Genomic DNA, 19762 nt, shown 5'->3' with positions numbered 1-19762 from the left:
TGTAATAACTAAATACATAATTACATTGTGTACATTGTATAAATCAGAATTCTTCCATGTTAAAATACCATTAGCACACCCATAAGAAATACCTTGGCAGCTTTGGCAGCAGTCATACTATTCTGCATTTTCATTGCTTCAATCACACAGATTTCTTGTCCCTCTGCCACCTGCAGTATAAGCAAACAATCAAAAGGTTCAAGAATTATTAATGGTTTTTACAAAAGTTCTCTGTAATTCAACACCTTAACATTATATTAAATGGAATGTGCCTTTGGGAGATGGCCCAAACACCACTTGTGTCTTGAACATTACTGATCTAAAGAATAAAATGCTTTTCACTGGGACTTCACCCTACATTGGTTTTAAGTTCCAGCAATGAATAATACAGCTTGTAATCCATACTCCATCTTGAACTTGACCACAGTGGGAAATGGGGACAGCCTACCTTGCTCTACATTAAACAAATTAACAAGCTACATGAATCTGAATAAAAAGGAACCTTAGGAGGCCAGTTTAATTTCTGTCCAATTAGAAAGCTTACTAAGTAGTACTTTAGACACTATAATAATACCTCCCCTTAACTTCTGAGTATATTTTATGTATGTTCTGCACCTCAGCCCATTTGAGATACTGGTTACTTGAACTGCACAAAGCAAATACTGTTACTTGATTTACATCAGTTACACATTCTTGTTGTATTGCACAATGAACCACTGGATCCTATTTTACTAATGGTTTCATAAGTCACCTGATAAACACTTAACGATTATGACAAGATGTCTTCAGTGTTAGTCTTATAAAATGGTTACAAGCCCTTTAAGTCTCTTTGATAAAACTAATCGGCTCTGATGTACTTCTCCACCCAGAATCTAATTGATGTCAATTTTGAAGATTTAAAAATCAGTATCTTTCATCCAGCTTACTGCATCCTCTTCTTTGACATGGGGTCAGGGTTCACATTCGCATCTGATTATCAAACTGGCACTCATTAGGCAGCAGCTTGCTTGACACCAAAACGAGTTAGCTTGAAGGAAAACTTGGCCCATTTAATCCACAGATCTTGGCATTTTAAGGAGGCCTGACTGTCACACGCTATTTTGCCACATTCTGCAGACTTTCAAACATCTTCGACCGATGATTAATTGTGAGTGATGGGAAATAAAAATTCAGCGAAGCCAGCTGCTTGCCATGGTCAGCAAAATGATTATCATGGATATACGCTGCCAATTTTTCAGTTTTACTGGCAAGTCTTCGAAATGCAATTAAATCAAGTTATAAATAATATGGCAAATCTATCAAACTCCATTTATTTTCAGAGTGAATGCATTCCCTTGAGAATATGTTTTTTCTTAAAATCTTTAAGGGGATTGGTGCTATGCAATTCTAATGACTTCAAAGTATCCCTCTGCATACAATTAAAAGACGGATCTTTCCACACAAAAGACTTTTTTATGATGAACATAACTGAATCTCAGTCCACAAAGTCTTGAACATTCAAACATATTCACACACCAAATTTGTCAAGTGCATATGCATATATATATATATATATATATATATATATATATATATATATATATATATATATATATATATATATTCATTGCAGATGACATGCAACAGCTGACTTATAACCGGAATATCTTCACACATCAGTCCTTTGGATGGAGGAAAAATACAAACAAACAGTTTCAGACTCCTCTGACCTGTTTCATATAAACAAACTGAATCGAGCTTGATTTTACAGAAGGTACGCTGCATTGAAATGGGAATTTATTAGCCGGCACCAGTTAATGTGCCCATTATTCATTTCTGTTAAGCATGAACAATGATTTAAAGGTCTGAAATTGCAGATGCAAAGCCTGACTGCACAGTGCCCAACTTCTTAATTTCATCCTTTGAAGAGGCAAAATAGGGTGATACAGTTACTGGACAAGGTTTACAGTAACAGCTGTGGTCTTCCCACAAGGGGGTGGGCACTTCACTGGGCTGTGGTCTGCTTGGAACAGATGGATAAATACATCAGCGCTCCCTTAGCTGTTACTGTAAAATATCTACCTTCCCGAGCAGAAAGGAATAAGCTTTGTGTTTCGATTGCAATGAGCGAGGTATTCTTGTACAGTAAATAGTGATCTATGCCTATAAACGCCGGGCACAAAGGGAACACTATACATCAAGAGGTGGTGGTGTTATTTTATTTATTTATTTATTTATTTATTTATTTTATTTATTTATTTATTTTTATTTATTTATGCTCATCTCCAGAACTGTGAAGGCTGCATAGGAAACAGTGCCAGTGGCATATGGCTTTCCACAGTGCTAAACATTCATACAAAAGACAGGTTCATCAGTCATTGGAGTATCCGGATGAAAAATATTAGGGCCTGATGGATGGTATTTAGAGCTTACCTGCTGCTAGTACATTACACGAGAAACACAGGTTTCGAAGCCCACATGACATGAGAAACTGCAGACCGTGAAACACAACACTTGCAAGCTCGCATCATGTGCGCCAGGTTACACCACATAATAAATAAGCTATTTAAACCCTCTGTAAGGAACCCTGGGTCAGGCCTGCACAGGCCAATTAATGCACAGCATCTGCTGCATAGAGGCAGCACATGAAGAACTTCCGAATGATTTAGGCAATTAAAGGAAAACCGTTTCCTGCCTGTTCAAATGTTTCATTGCTAGAGTAAGCACCAAATTGTTCTGTAGATTAGAACAAATTAAGTCATTCTTTGGGAATCTTTATTTATTTCTATGGCAAAGTCCTTCCTTTGTTCTTTCTTTGGTCCAGTGTTTTTCTGCCAAATTTAACAGAAGGCTCTGAGGGGTGACAGAGGTCCACCACAGTATCACCTTCTGCCGCAGTGTAGCTACCCAAGAAGGAGAATCATTCTGAACCCTGCTGATTGCTCTACAAAGTGAAAATCCTTTAATTAGGCTATTTATTCTCTTTTAATAAACCTGGGTGAAATTTGCCTTAAAAAATACAATAACTAAGCAATTAGGCACACACCTGGTGCCAAGCTCAATTCAATGTCTATTTTTATTCACATGAAAAATATTTTTACCATAATACTCATGTGTACAGGTGTTTGTATTTCAAACCATTTAAGAAAATGAAGATCTCAGCATTTGGTTTAGTTGTTAGAAAAATAAAAATAAATGCCTTTGCAATATTTAAATGTACTTTAGTCTCAATCTGGTAAAAGGCTGATTTAAAGAGAAATTAAACCGAGGTAAAATGCTAGGTAGTTTACCTTGAACAAACCTTAACCAGCTTGTAAATTAACATTTTCATGTAACTTCATCAAAGCTGCAATGAGACAAGCCTCTCACTAACATGTCTCTGTTTTTTTTTTTTTTTTTTTTTTTAATAGGGTTTGAGATTCTGTTAAAAACAAATATGAAAAATTACAGTTTAACACTGTATAAATTAGCACTGCAATACTTGATATCTCCTGTAGGGGCTGTCGAGTCTGTACATCTAAAGTTACTATTTATTTTCTGGAATTGTTTTTCCAAATAAAAATTAACCCACAGCAAGAAATATGTTTCAGGATCTGTTTTGTGTTATTGAGATGCATACAGTGCTATGCTTGTATTTCAATCTACACAGAATGTACTGTATCTTATTTGTGTAACTTATTTGGCTTCACCAGCTCCACCAAGATGTAACATCTTGATTCTAGCAGAGTGTAACACAATCCCTGAGAGTTACACAGGCTGATGAGACAACAAACAAAACAACCACACATGAGACAACAAAGAGACAAACAATACCTCTCCTTACAGTAACTAATGGGGACATATTTTTCAATAGAGCAAGCCTCTTTTAAATGCAATCTGTCTGACAGTAGCTGGGATAAAAACCAAAGATCTCTTGACTAATCCTTTGCCCTTTTTATGGAATACTGTCCCTGTTCCAAACCTTTGTTTCTCTATTATCTGCATCTCTGAATCAATAAAACTTTTTATAATTTAAATCATTATGATGCCTCCACTGAAATGTAGTTTATTTCTCTAATAACAACACCACAGAATTAATTAATGGTTACTGTTTCCTGGTCAATCCCTTTCTAGTCTGTTAAAAGCGAACGAGAATGATTTAGAATGATGTACACATTGATATTGTATCACCATGTTTTGGTTGTGTTTTTGCTGTGTTAATCAAGGTAAAAGTGACAGCAGAGTTTGAGAGCTCATACTGTTTATTCAATTATACAAACACTCAAAAGTCCTTCCTTCGGTGTAACTAGCAACTGTACTTTTTAAATTTGACATTTAACATATTTTACATGTTTGGGTTGTAATGTTTGGTAATAAACCACCTAGATTACAGCTCAGATGAATTAGTGAGAATGTGACCTTTAGGACACTTCAGTCTGTTGGTGCTTAAGAGTAATTTCCATGAGACAGAATTTGAGTGGCTTCAGCTTTACCGCTCCCTCTCTCCCTTTCTCCAGAGCACAGTGGGTCACCTCTGGGTGGTAGCAGTGTGGTGGGATGCATGCCCTGTGGCTACCTGCTCTGATTATAAACACTGACCCAGGTTGCCATTGCTGTCACTGTGGCCCTTTTCACAACCATTATATACAAGAAAAAAGAAAAAGTTGAATAACTGGGACACAGGTTTCCTCAAGACTGTTCAGGCACAAAGGAACACATGGGCTTGTGCTATTTCAGTCTGTTGTATTGTACTATCCAGTGCTGTCAATTAGACACCTCTAATGAGCACTAAATATAAAGAAAAGTAGAAAAGTGGGGGAAAAACAACTAGGAGTTGGATAACTAGTTTAGAAAGAGTTTAATTGAAGACACAAAGGAACCTCTAAGCCAGTACCTCAGACTTCTTTAGATCGCATTAGTCACGATGCTTCTCAAAAGGAGGGAGAGGAGTCTGGTCTACAGTGGGGGGGGGGTTGGGTTTCATTTCTGAAATGTTTTAATGTTGTGAATAAAACATTAAACTTGTAACCAGTTACAAAACATATCATTAAAAGCCCTCCAATAAAGTTCTATGACTTAAAAATTAATAGTATTTCAGTGTACAAACATATACATAGAATGTATGTGCATATGGAATAGATTTTGAATAAACATTGATAATGTGTGTGTATATATATATATATATATATATATATATATATATATATATATATATATATATATATATATATGTGTGTATACATATATATAATCCTTATACTGTTCTATGAACACTGGGGTTAACATATATTTGACACGCTGTTTTCGTTTTCACAATGGTATAGCTAACTTTTAAACGTCTATGACACACACGCACACAATAAAGAATAACGTTCAACCTAAACTATAAACAACCCTAGTACACAGTTTTTTTTTTCTTTTAAAATCTATTCATGAAAGAGCTCTTGCATTCTTAGTCATAGTTCCAGGCACATGGTGAACTTTTCTAACAATGCCTGAAACTGTTTTGTGTTTTCTACTTATTTCTAGGCTAGATGTGAAATAAAAAGAAAATACTCTTCTTTTACATCTTGTAATCCCTTCAGCTGAGCCGGTTGCAATACGACAATCACTGCTACACCACAAACTCACAATTGTCACTGGCTGGCCCTGGTTATTTCTCAGAGAAGCTAGACCCTCGCCAGGGTACCAGGTGTTGCATTGAGCTCCTCTCGCTACACAGCAGCTCAGTAGGCAGGTAGCCGTTGCCACAATGAACTGCAGTACTTCCTCACTGCAGTGCACGCTCGTTGAAAGGCAGCAGGGTGTAACTGGGCATCCCTTATGTACTTTGAGGGGAAATGGAGGGCTTGTATCTTCAGTGCAGTCAATTCATCATAAAAAGAAAAACGCTATGGCATGTATGTTAGGCACATACTGTAGGTTTAGAGAAAGAAAAAAAAAGAAAAATTAGCATTTTGTTGCCAGCTTAATTGTGTGAGTCACCTGCAGTTTCTAAAGAGGAATGCTTCTGAAAATATAACAACATTGCCAAAAGTTTTATGAATACACCACAGATCTTGAAACTCATTTTGTAACAAAAAAACTCTGATAGAGTGTATTGTTTTCTAGTAGAGTTTCAATCACATTTAGATGGCTAATTACTGAAATATTCAATGCTGCACAGACAGTTTTACATTTTTCTTTCTAGTCTAGGTTTGAATGTGACCTCCTCATGATGTAAAATACACAGAACAGAGTGCCTTTTTAGATATGCAAAATATCCAACACCAAAAGGACAAATGTATAACCCACGGTAGACCTTTATAATATTCATTCTGCTTTCTACACAGAAACATTAATATTCTTTTTTTTTTTTAACTCACTTAGTTAAAACTTTTATCAACTTAAAGGTATGTACTTACTGAGCAAGCCCGCAGGATTATATAACTTAATTACTTCTTTTACACTGTATAAACAATCTGTATATATTTTAACAGTGGTCTGAGTGAGATGATGTCCATCCAGAACGGGTCTTGGGAAGAATGTTACTGTACAGCATTGTTACTTAAAAATACAAATTCATTTAATTAATTCCCCCAGTATTTGTGGTTAGTGTTATGATCCCTACATTAATATATTCAATGAATACAATATATAAGCAGTTTCACTAAAATCTACATCTCTTCATTTCTTCTTTTTTTTATTCAACCTACACATTCCATTCATTCCATTACAAGTCTTCATTGCTTTAGAACAGATATAGTTGAATACATTCATCCCCACCCTGAACAACCCTCCATGCTCGATATGCAAACACAATGACATTAAAAAGGCGCATCAAATTTTTTCTCTATTTAACAAGCGGTTAACACTTTCAAATCTGCGTCCCACCTTACTGAGTGTCTATAATAAAAAAACATTTTCTTCAGTTTTTTTTTTTTTTATTCTTTATTGTCGGTAACACAATTCTAGCAAATAAAGCATGTCTGTGCATGGCTTTGCTTTGTCTTCTTGGACTTTTAGTCATTTCAGTGAGGAGCCCTCTATAAAGCACGTCTGCAGCAACACGAATATTTGTTCTTGTTTGTATTAAAATAAGAAACATGGAACAGTCCCATCAATATTGTTACCAACTATGTTACTTAAAATTATATATATATATATATATATATATATATATATATATATATATATATATATATATATATATATATATATAACAAATAGAGTTCCTAGAGGTGAGTGTGTGGGCTCTGGTCAAAGTGGATAAAATGCTATTTTGTTTGTGGATTATGTTTGGCCATAAACAAAATAATTCATTCCACACAGTCTCAAAAAAGGTGCTTTTTGTTCATATAAGACAAAAACCCCATGGTGGATATGCTGAAGAGTTTTAATGATTTAAAAATAAAATAAGAATAATTAATCTTTTCCCCAAATCAGAGTCAAGGGTTCAATCAGGGAAGTAAAGTGATTACAACTTGAATCGATTCAAAGGGGTAAAAAAATAAATAAATAAAATAACTATTAAGCAGTACTACCATGTTACAAACTACATCATTTTTCTTATCTAAAAAATATCTTCTTCTTCTTCTTCTTCTATTTTTCACAGTACACCATTGCACTGAATCCCCAAAACAATTTCCCCTCTGCCAACAGTCGATTCATTTAGTTTAATGCAGGAACGAATGGGGTAATAGCTTTTGCGAGATTATATCTCATACTTATTTATTTATGCGCTGCATTTATTTATTCAGTCATATTTTAAGAAAGAATATCGTTCCAGTCAGAAAAAAAAAAATACTTTTTTCAGCATGAAGCTATGGACACAAGGGTATGGATGACAAAATATTACCAGTCTTTCAAACTCTCAAGTGCAACAAAAAGACAGAACAACAACAATCTGGTCCAGTGATAGACAGTGCTCAAATGTGAAAATGTACACTCTGTTGCCCTGGCCGCAAGGCTGCTTTTTAATCTTTTCTTTTTCTTTTATTTAAAAAAAGCCTGGATTAAGAAAGTCTCAGTTTCACCACTTCTCAGCTGTATTAATTTCATGGACCATTCAGTTATTAACTAGAAAAGGGGGTACTATAAGGACTGTTTCAATAGGAAACTAAAAGACAAAATGCTGGAGAATGTGGTTGCTACTACAGAGCAGAGCTGTGCTTGTTAAAAGTTATTTATCCCTTTGTAAACAGCTGAACTTGGGCAAACCAGCCCTGATGGACAGGTAATACATGCCATCTAAGTCCAGACCAGCCTACCACATATTTAACCCAGACAGCTGATACTACCCTGTTTCCATTTTAATTCATGAGGTTAGTGTTGGAGAGGAAGAATTTAACTTTAGTCCCTTTCAACATGGTAAATGTGTTTTTGTAATTAAAGCCACACAATTGAAATTGACAACCTAAGGTCAGAGGTCATAATATGCTGGTTAAATGTTCGGCTGCTCAAAGCCTACAGCAAACAGCTGCAGAAGAAAAGAGCACACACTTAAAAAAACAACAGCTTGGACTTCATCCCAGCCCACTCCTCATGGAGTAAGGGTTTTTACTGTATATGTATTATAATCTACACCACAACTACTACTGCATTGACTTCACTCCCCTTTCTTATTATGAAATCCAAAACTTCGTCCTGCAAATACAGTACTTATCAAAACCTCAGAATTCAGCCCTATAAGCCTTTATACAAAAAAGAGACACCACTAATGTATAATAATAAACAATAAAAATCTGTGTAGAAATACATTTATCCAATTGTTGATATGTAAAATGAAACAACTTCTTGACAAATACTTTCAAATTGACTTTTTAAAATTATTATAATAATAATATGTTAGAGCAGTTTCTATTCGAGTTATCTGGCAGTACATCAAATCATATTTTATTTTTAGGGTGTGTACATTTTCTGCTTGTGTGTGCATATTACTATCACGTGTGCCTAAATAACCCTATTCTTAAAAAAAATTAAAAAATAAATCTCTGTATAAAAAAGTGAATAAATAAAAAATACCTACAAAGATCACTTCCGTGCTCCTAAGTATAGATAGATAGATAGATAGATAGATAGATAAATAGATAGATAGATAGATAGATAAATACACACACAATAAAGAATACAACTATTGCTAGTTTAAATAAAAGCTTTTCCAATTAAACTGGAACTTGCTCTATTCTTTCATTTTACTATTCCATTATCCATTCTTTAAATTGACAAATTGCTATTCCCCTTTGAAAACAAGCATACTGATAATCTTCCTTAATAGCATGTGAAAGGCTATCCTAGTCTTTAAACATTCATTTAAGCATACGTTTCAAACAGTAAAAAGCAGAATGCAGGTACATTTAAGTAAAGTTGACACTGCCTTTTAAAAAGTGCACTGTTCCTTCACAACAATTCAGCCGTGAAATTATAATGGACCTCTTTCAACAGCCAGGGCTATTACAACCGATAAAGAACATTATTCAGACACTCATTTGAAATTGTGTAATTTTGCTGCTGTCTGAACAACTTGGAAGTAGTCTGGCAGCCTACACTGAGGCATGAGCAATAATAGATGAAGCTGAATAAAAGAACGCTTGAAAAACGCACAGGATATACCCCCTGACAGTTTTGTTTAAAATACTAATTTGATAGCCAGAAATTGTATCATGATTATGTTCCCAACTACCGATAGTAATGTGTTTTAGTTTAATTCTGCACAAGAAAGAATATCACTATCACATGAATACAATTCAATCAAACACGCCAGGGAATATATCTTTCATTTTTTAGTTTAGTTTACTTTTTGAAACACAAATAGCTCATATAACAGAGTTATCTTTCCTGTGTGAATTTATTAATTTCGTACAGTAGCAAATTTTATATAAATATATATGTGTGTGTAAGTATAATCCAAGTTTATAATGAACCTTTATAATAGAATAATAGAAGGACAGACGATACAAACAGGATTTTTTTAAAATATAAGATACTGTATTTTATCAAACTATGAGAACGTAACAGTACAGACAGCAATAGTAGTAATTCTTACCGCATCCCCGGGTTTGACAGAGACAGTCACCACAGTGCCAGGCTTTGGTGATCTCAGGATGCTGCTGGTGTCCTCTGCTCAGCTCGGCTGCCAGTCTGCTCAGCACCCGGACTTTAAACTGAACAAAACAAACACATTTTTTTATTTTATTTTATTGTCATCACAAAACAAAAGAACATGTATTTAAACTAATATTAAATATTAACTAAATAAAAGGCTTAATCCATGAAAATACTATATTCGATTTTTTTCTTTTTTAAAGATTTCACAGCAGGACTGTGTTTTTTTTTTTTTTTCTTTTTAAGATAAAAAATTCCTTGCAGCTGGGATAAAGCATTTTAACTCTCATCCTGCACTGTTACAGGGTACATTCCTAGGAATGAAATCTATACTGTACAATATGGTGATAGTTAATTATGTATGTCCGTCCATCATTATTACCATACCATAGAATAGAAATTACACTTTCATAGGGTCCTATATTTATGTATCCCAGGACAATGTACGATAAAATAGTGAAGCCACAAAACTAAATTATAGAAGACTGATCAACAAGATATGTGTTCTGCCTAACCTTTGAAATATCTTTTTACTGGTATTATTTGTATTATTGTTATTATAATAATAATCACCACCATAAGGATTATAAAAAAAGAAAAAAAAAGCTCTACTATGGGCCAATGTGCCTTTGTATATCACGCATCTCATCTTTTGAATTCATTGCCTTCAAGCATTAAAATGGCCTCTTTCTATACCTATTTTAAATCTGAACAGGGTTGCAAATCCTGTAGATACTGTCTAGTGACCACAATCGTGTTAATTGGAATTGTTTGACTTTTTATGCTTTTAATTTGTATTACAGTTTTTGTCCTGTTTGAATGATTTGTCTATTTTTGCCATTGATTTTATAAATGTTATTTCTTTCCAGGACCCCCTTGTAAATGAAATGTATATCTCCTGGATAAATAAATGAATAAAAAAAATACAAAATGAGAAATTGTACAGTGCATTTGGCCACGGTGCAGTAAAACTAGAAATCCAGCAGATGGCAATACATGTCTGTTTTAGTGTTTGTTTTTTTGGGGTTTTTTTTTTGTCAGATAGCATAAACAAACATAACGGCAGAAAAAAAGAGCAGGTAAATAGAGTGAATTATTCATACTGTGCCACAAACACTCCTTGCTAAGAAATATCAAAGTACAAATTGAAAATCCTACACCTTGGATGCTATAAGTGAAATGTTGAAGGTGGTGGGGTAGTTCATTAATAGATGCAATGATTTATAAAGAAAAGAAAATGCTTTCTTTTTGGTTTTATGGTTTTTTTTTTACAAATAACGCACCATTTTAAGGTATTTCATAACAAATAATTATGTTTTTTGTTGCATCAAATTATGTATCAGTAAGAATAAATGTTCAAGCTTTAACAAATGTCAGAAATGTTCTACTGAAAAATCAATAATCTGAATCGTTAAACAATTCTAAATCAAAGCAAACTATTACAAGCCTTCCCAGGAAGTGAAAACATAGTAAAAGCTCTATGGTTTCATGAAACGCAGATCCAAAACGCCCAGTACAAAGTACCTTTTTCATTTGCCTGGTAAAATAACATCATCTTTGAAGAAAATAGATTGATGTGGCAGTTTTCATACGGCAGTCCCAGCTTGTGCATGTTGTTACACTGGAGTACATATTTTGCAATCAGAACATGAGTATTAAATCTCTCAGGGAAATGAAAGCCTTCTGCTTGTATTAAATTCTTCTGAATCACGAGCAGGAGAAGCAAATGCTTGAAGAGCACACTCCTCTGACAATCCAACAAACAGGCTATTTGTGCAGAATATCCACCAAAGATAATTATACACTTATTGCAGAGCATTAAGCACTGAAGGAAGGGAAGAATGTATAATTACACTACATTGTGCAGCCATTGTGTTCTGAATTAGCTCCCATAATGTATCCCCCATTTGAATACTGAAATTAGTGGGCAAATGTACAAATGACTTTATCCACATCATGGTGCATGCAGAATGTTAATATGTTTTTCGGCTAACCTACAGGGGGACAAATAACCAGGAGGCAGGCTGGAGTGGGGCGAACCTGAAAGCTGCACAGTTGGGACTGGCACAATTAGAATGCGTCATTTACAAACACAGCCTTATTGAAATACTGCACTACAGGATACAGCAAAATTAGAATGCAGCGTTACTAGGCCTGGCCCTGCTGGAATACTGCAATATCGTTCCTTATCGGATTAAAAGACGATTTAACATAGCCTATATGAATACTATACTAGCGGGCAAGCCTAGCCAATTAGAACAGAGATCTACTGGGCGTTGTCCTGTTGGGATTCTACTGTACCTTAAAAAAATTAAGAAATCTGCCTTTGTAGATGGTGCAGTCAGACTCCTGTTTGATCAATGTATCATATTTTAGACAGGTTACATGAGAATACGTGGTAGAAGACATTGTAGCATGTGGTACACGTTAATGACATGTTTTAACACTGGAGTGGACACATCAAGGTTCTTGGTCCACAGACCAGATTATCTTCAGTTCTGAATCGTATTGAAGAGGTTAGTGAGAAGAAGAAAGTCCACTTATTGAGCTGATTTGTTGGGAGGAGTGGCAAAATATATCCTCCAGTCTTCTGCAAAAAGCTTGTACAGGGAATGATAATTTTCATATTTTACAGTAAAATATACAGTTAATGTACAAATGTACTGTAAGTACGAAGATGAATTATTGATAAATAATTGAAATGTTTGCAGCGTTAAATTAGATCAATATACACAATAAACTTAAATATGTACAAATGATAGTGTTAATACATATTCACATGTCAGTTGTTGTTGCATATATTGTACATTTAATTGCATACTATTATTTAAAAAAAAACAATTAAGGGGTTTACAATACAGTATGTCATCACATTTTTTTAAATAACTGAATAAAGGTTTTCAGATTTATATAAAGCAGTTAAGCATCCCCCTTTTTGTAGAAGTTGCTCAGTTTTTAGTAAATTAGTCATATCATTTCTCTACTCTAAAACTGAGAGCAAGTTTTTTTTTTTTTTAGTACTGGAGATACATATGATGTTATATAGTATTTAAGGGTTGATATTGGAAAGAGATCCCAGTATTAAGTTCAAATAAACAATACTCACATACTACATTGTAATGTTAAAAGCCTTCAAAATAATATCAAGTACTTGTTCCTATAACTACTGGACCTTATCTATACATTGTGGTAAATCTGCCAAATACCAAACACATATCTGCATACTGTATATTCCTTCAAGATATGTATTGTTACTAAACAATACAGATATTGCTGGGCTCATTCATTTTTATTTTGAACTAATTGTAAAAATGTATTGTTGTTGAACGCTAACGTAAAGTATTTAATTAACTAGTACAGTATGTGTACATTCAGGCAGCTACATGATTCATTGTGTGTCTGAAACCACAGGGTGTATATATGTGCACAGCCTTCTTCAACTCGTACCAAAAAGATTCTCAATCGGATTTAGATAGACTGACTAGGCCATTCCAAAACCTTGATTTTATTCTTCTTTAACCATTCTGAAGTAGATTTTGATGTGTGCTTTGGATCGTTTTTGTGTTGGAACATCCATTTGTGCTTTAAACCAAGTTTTGTAGTGGAGAGTTTCAGATGATTGGCCAATATCTTTTGGTATGCTATGGAATCCATTTTACCATGTATTGCAACTAAATTTCCTGTGCCATTAGAGGAAAAACAGCCCTATAGAAGGATATTACCATCTCCATGCTTGACAGTAGGTATGGCATTCTTTTCTTTGTAAGCTTCACCAGACTTTCTCCAAACGTAATGACTATCAGCGTGACCAAACAGCTTGATTTTGGTTTTATAACTCCACAAAACCTTTGACCAGAACTCATATCCATCATTAAAATGCCATTTTTCAAACTTTAAACAATTGTCCTTGTGACGTTTTCCTAAGAGTGGCTTTTTCCTTGGCCTGTGACCATTGAGACCTTCACAATGCAATACTCGACCTATGGTTGAAATGGAAACCCCAGTCCCACTTACAGCCAATTCTCTTTGAATATCTTTGTAGTCAATCTCGGTTTGTTATTAACCTTCCTCACAATTCTTCTACTTGTTCTTGGTGAAAGAACCTTCTTGAACTTCTTGATAATAGAAACAACAGTTGAAATTGGGATACTCAAATGCTTGGAAATCTTCTTGTATCCTTCTCCAGCTTTATGACAATAAATCATTTTCTGCCTAAGGTCTTCAGATAGCTCTTTACTTTTTCCACATATTGACTTATTGGTAATGACAACAATCATCCTATGCCTAACCCTTTTATACTCTCTAAGAATGTTCACCTACAATCCAGCATTTTCTAGAAATATGTTCTGCATTATCATATTGAAATTTCTAGCACATTGTAGACAATACTATCATCAAAGGGTATGAATACTTTTAAATTAGCATTTTTGGAGTTTTGCAATAATTCATTGTACACATCTGTTTCTTGTAACTTTTTTTTCCCTCATCGCCAAAAGCAACTTTTGCTACAAAAGACTTCTCCTAAAATTCTTTGTTTCCGTGAAATTTCTAGAAATTATAAATTTCCATTGGGGTATTTAAACTTTTGACTACAACTGTGTGTGTGTGTGTGTGTGTGTGTGTATACAGACGTGCTCAAATTTGGTGGTACCCTTACAGCTCACTGAAATAATGCTTCATTCCTCCTGGAAAGTGATTAAATTAAAAGCTATTTTATCATGTATACTTGCATGCCTTTGGTATGTCATAGAATAAAGCAAAGAAGCTGTGAAAAGAGATGAATTATTGCTTATTCTACAAAGATATGCTAAAATGGCCTCGACACATTTGTTGGTACCCCTTAGAAAAGATAATAAATAATTGGATTATAGTGATATTTCAAACTATTTAGTTTCTTTAATTAGTATCACACATGTCTCCAATCTTGTAATCAGTCATTCAGCCTATTTAAATGGAGAAAAGTAGTCACTGTGCTGTTTGGTATCATTGTGTGCACCACACTGAACATGGACAAGAGAAAGCAAAGGAGAGAGTTGTCTGAGGAGATCAGAAAGAAAATAATAGACAAGCATGGTAAAGGTAAAGGCTACAAGACCATCTCCAAGCAGCTTGATGTTCCTGTGACAACAGTTGCAAATATTATTAAGAAGTTTAAGGTCCATGGAACTGTAGCCAACCTCCCTGGGCGCGGCCGCAAGAGGAAAATCGACCCCAGATTGAACAGAAGGATAGTGCGAATGGTAGAAAAAGAACCAAGGATAACTGCCAAAGAGATACAAGCTGAACTCCAAGGTGAAGGTACGTCAGTTTCTGATCGCACCATCCGTTGCTTTTTGAGCGAAAGTGGGCTCCATGGAAGAAGACCCAGGAGGACTCCACTTTTGAAAGAAAAACATAAAAAATCCAGACTGGAATTTGCTAAAATGCATATTGACAAGCCACAATCCTTCTGGGAGAATGTCCTTTGGACAGATGAGTCAAAACTGGAGCTTTTTGGCAAGTCACATCAGCTCTATGTTCACAGACGAAAAAATGAAGCTTTCAAAGAAAAGAACACCATACCTACAGTGAAACATGGAGGAGGCTCGGTTATGTTTTGGGGCTGCTTTGCTGCGCCTGGCACAGGGTGCCTTGAATCAGTGCAGGGCACAATGAAATCTCAAGACTATCAAGGCATTCTGGAGCGAAACATACTGCCCAGTGTCAGAAAGCTCTGTCTCAGTCGCAGGTCATGGGTCCTCCAACAGGATAATGACCCAAAACACACAGCTAAAAGCACCCAAGAATGGATAAGAACAAAACATTGGACTATTCTGAAGTGGCCTTCTATGAGTCCTGATCTGAATCCTATCAAACATCTATGGAAAGAGCTGAAACTTGCAGTCTGGAGAAGGCACCCATCAAACCTGAGACAGCTGGAGCAGTTTGCTCAGGAAGAGTGGGCCAAACTACCTGTTAACAGGTGCAGAAGTCTCATTGTGAGCCACAGAAAACGTTTGATTGCAGTGATTGCCTCTAAAGGTAGTGCAACAAAATATTAGGTTAGCGGTCCCATCATTTTTGTCCATGCCATTTTCATTTGTTTTATTATTTACAATATTATGTTGAATAAAAAATCAAAAGCAAAGTCTGATTTCTATTAAATATGGAATAAACAATGGTGGATGCCAATTACTTTTGTCAGTTTCAAGTTATTTCAGAGAAAATTGTGCATTCTTTGTTTTTTGTGGAGGGGTACCAACAAATTTGAGGACGTCTGTATATATATATATATATATATATATATATATATATATATATATATATATATATATATATATATATATATATATATATATAAGAAGTTTGTCTGTCTGTTCCTTTATGCATTCTGACTCCTCAGGAACCAGTGCAACCAAACTGTGTGGCTGTGTGGTCCAGTGGTTGAAAGCAAAGGGCTTGTAACCAGGAGGTCCCCGGTTCAAATCCTACCTCAGCCACTGACTCATTGTGTGACCCTGAGCAAGTCACTTAACCTCCTTGTGCTCCGTCTTTCGGGTGAGATGTAATTGTAAGTGACTCTGCAGCTGATGCATAGTTCACACACCCTAGTCTCTGTAAGTCGCCTTGGATAAAGGCGTCTGCTAAATAAACAAATAACAATAATAACTTTGCATGGCCTACTCTTCATCCAGGGGAAGGTAGAGGGCTATTTTGGATCCAAAATTTTGACCCCTGGGGTACTTTATTTAGTAACCCCATTGCTGGATCACCACAGTAGCGATGTATCTCAAATTAAAGAAACCCACAAAACCAAAAAAATAAATAAAAAGAACAAAAATTACAAAATGGCAAAAAAAAAAAAAAAAAAAAAATTAAAAAAACAGAAAGGGGTCAGAGTGCATTGTGCGACACCCAAGATCGGTAACTTATAGGAAACAATAAGGCTACCGTTCCCCAATTTTTCATGCATGGAATATTGTATTTCCCTGGGCAACGCCGGGTGCTTCAGCTAGTGTGTGTATATATATATATATATATATATATATATATATATATATATATATATATATATATATATATAATTGTAATAATGCCTCTGTAATCCTAATTACTTGTACAGAAACTATAAATTCTAAATTAAGATTATAATATTACTGTACCGTATTACTTTGCATTGAAACCGCTACGTTTATTTTAAATTGCTAAAAACAACGCTTATTCAAGGGCGATGGTAATTAGAAGTACTATGGTTTTTCAAAAGGCACAATTTTTTCTTGTTTATTTATTTATTTATTTTTTTACAGTATTTGAGGGAGGCATATATTGAAGTTTATTTCTGCGGATACAACTTGATCAGGATGGTGAAGAAGTCCTACAACTTTAAACTGAAATCTGTTGAGCTCACAGATCAGATCAGTGTTTAACTAGGTGAGGCCACATACCAGCGTAGCGTGGAGAGGGAAATAACAAAACAGAAATGTCAGTTAAACACTGTTGGTTTATTTTCCCTTTATTTTCTTACAGCAGTTTCTAAGAGTCTTTAACATACGTTGCATTTATTTCTCTTCAACCAGCAAGACAACTAAACACTCACAGTCTCCTGATCCAGGCAGGGCTTCAGTGAGGAAGGTGAGTTGATCCCGTGGCTATCCCCAGTGTCTCTTATTAGCCAAAATACTGTGCATACAACCAAAACAGAAATGTATGTAAGAAACTTAAACAATAAATCAAACAGGTCCTGCATTAAAAGTAAAATGTATTACTTTTCTTGCTAATTCCTAAACATATATATTTATTTTAGTGCTGCTGTATTCACTCCTACACCAGTATCAGTACATAGTGCTGAGTACCTACCGTATTCTTTTTTTGTTTGGCTTCGATAAACTTTACAGTAAAATACCGGTATGCTCCAGTGTGTAATGGTATTATTTTAAATACACTTTATTGAAGTTTATTCAATTAATTGTGTTTCTATTTGTAATGTTTTGCCATACTGTGTTTTTTATGCGTTTCTTTATTAAGTGCTGCATTTATTTGAGCTGGGGTAGGGGAAAAAAATATGTGTTTCATTATTGAGAGCGGCATTTATTCAAAGGCAGCGGTAATTCAAAGTAATACGGTATTTATAATATAAATATAGGAGTAAAAAGAAGTAAAATCTGAATAAAACAAACAAATATGTGTGACAGAAAAAAATGTTATCAGGATTAAGCAGTTTCTTTTTTTTTTAAATCAATTTGTCAACATTAATACCAAAAAAATTATTACATAATTACATAAATACATTTAATGGATTTGTTCTCATGTCTATTCTATTGCTGTTATATTTTTCCCCTTACTGAAACCCTACTTAATACAACTAAAGAGAGTGTGTTTCAACAATGTGTCTGCTTCAAATCACACACAATACGATACAAGAGATTGAGTGTATACACAGGCTTAACTACAGTGCTTAAGATATTATATATACAGTGTACATATAGCAGTGTTATAACACAAAATACAATGATCAAAAATTCGGAATGTTTAGTCTACTTTTAAAAACAAGTTTTTTTTTAGTAGTTCTGTATCATTTAAACTTACACAATCCTGTTCAACTTCCCAGTGTGAAATGTTGATTGTAATGGGACTGAATTGTCTTGAATCTTAAACAAGGGGTTCACGTGGTCCATGCTAAGTTACAGTACGTAATCTTTTTTTTTTAATATATATTACTGCTTATCATATGGTTAGCAGACTATGGCATTGATGCACAGCTCCCTCCCATGGGGATGTAAGAATAAGAAGATACTCCTGAGGGGGAGAAAAAAAAAAAAACACTAACCAACAGCTGGGTCTAAGCTGAATATTTTAATAATGCAGATGTGTGGTTGAAAGTAACAGAAGGTATCGCATAATATTATGTTTATTTTTCCACTTTTCCGCAGAGGAAAAGGCAGTCCTTGATCTTGTTCAGCACACACAGTTAGCTTTTGTTCACAGATGAAACCAGACAGTAAAGAAAAAAAACAAACAAAAAAACTGGTGACCAAATGTGGTCTGAGGGTGGTCACTCACACCTCCACCGCCACATTTTCTGCAGTGTTTGGAGCGCATACCTTACCCAGGGAGAAGCAGTGCTACTATGAACAGTCACCTGTGTTAACACTGTGTAACAATTTTTTTTTTTTTTTTTGTTCCTGGGTAGTAAGTGTTATTTCCTAATTGCTTATGCCTCAAAAGTATAGAAAATGGCTATTATTCCCCACAAACTTTGCTTTTGTGACCAGGACAGTGATATTTTGAAATGTACCGATTTTCCAGAACATTCCAGATAGATTCAGTGCTGAGTAAACTTGGAGTAACTTCTAGAACTTTCTAGAACTTTCCAGTAATATAAATAGTAGTATAAATACAGGGGCCTTAAGCCCACCAGTTCAGTTTAGTTCCAGCTGCCTAAGTGGATACATATCTGCATTTATCTGAGATGGCATCAAGGTCATAGGAGACTTCAAAATGGTGGCATTCCTGATGGGTCTCCAAGACGGTTTTACCAAGTTTCCCTGCTATCTTTGCCTTTGGGACAGCAGGGACACCAAGGCGCACTACCACAGGCAGGACTGGCCACAGCGGACCGAGTTCTCTGTGGGGAGGAACAACGTCAAGTGGGAGCCACTGGTGGACCCCCGGAAGGTGCTGATGCCACCACTGCACATCAAATTGGGCCTTATGAAACAATTTGTCAGAGCTCTAGATAAGG

General features: G+C 35.0%; 1 pseudogene; it reads right to left on the bottom strand.

Moving 5' to 3' along the window:
* LOC117406733 (propionyl-CoA carboxylase alpha chain, mitochondrial-like) overlaps window positions 1-19762 on the bottom strand; it is a 169988-nt pseudogene that overhangs the window by 2210 nt on the left and 148016 nt on the right.

This window comes from Acipenser ruthenus, chromosome 8 (assembly GCF_902713425.1).
Source record: "Acipenser ruthenus chromosome 8, fAciRut3.2 maternal haplotype, whole genome shotgun sequence".
Classification (NCBI taxonomy): Eukaryota; Metazoa; Chordata; class Actinopteri; order Acipenseriformes; family Acipenseridae; genus Acipenser; species Acipenser ruthenus.
This window is presented reverse-complemented; position numbering and strand designations above follow the sequence as displayed.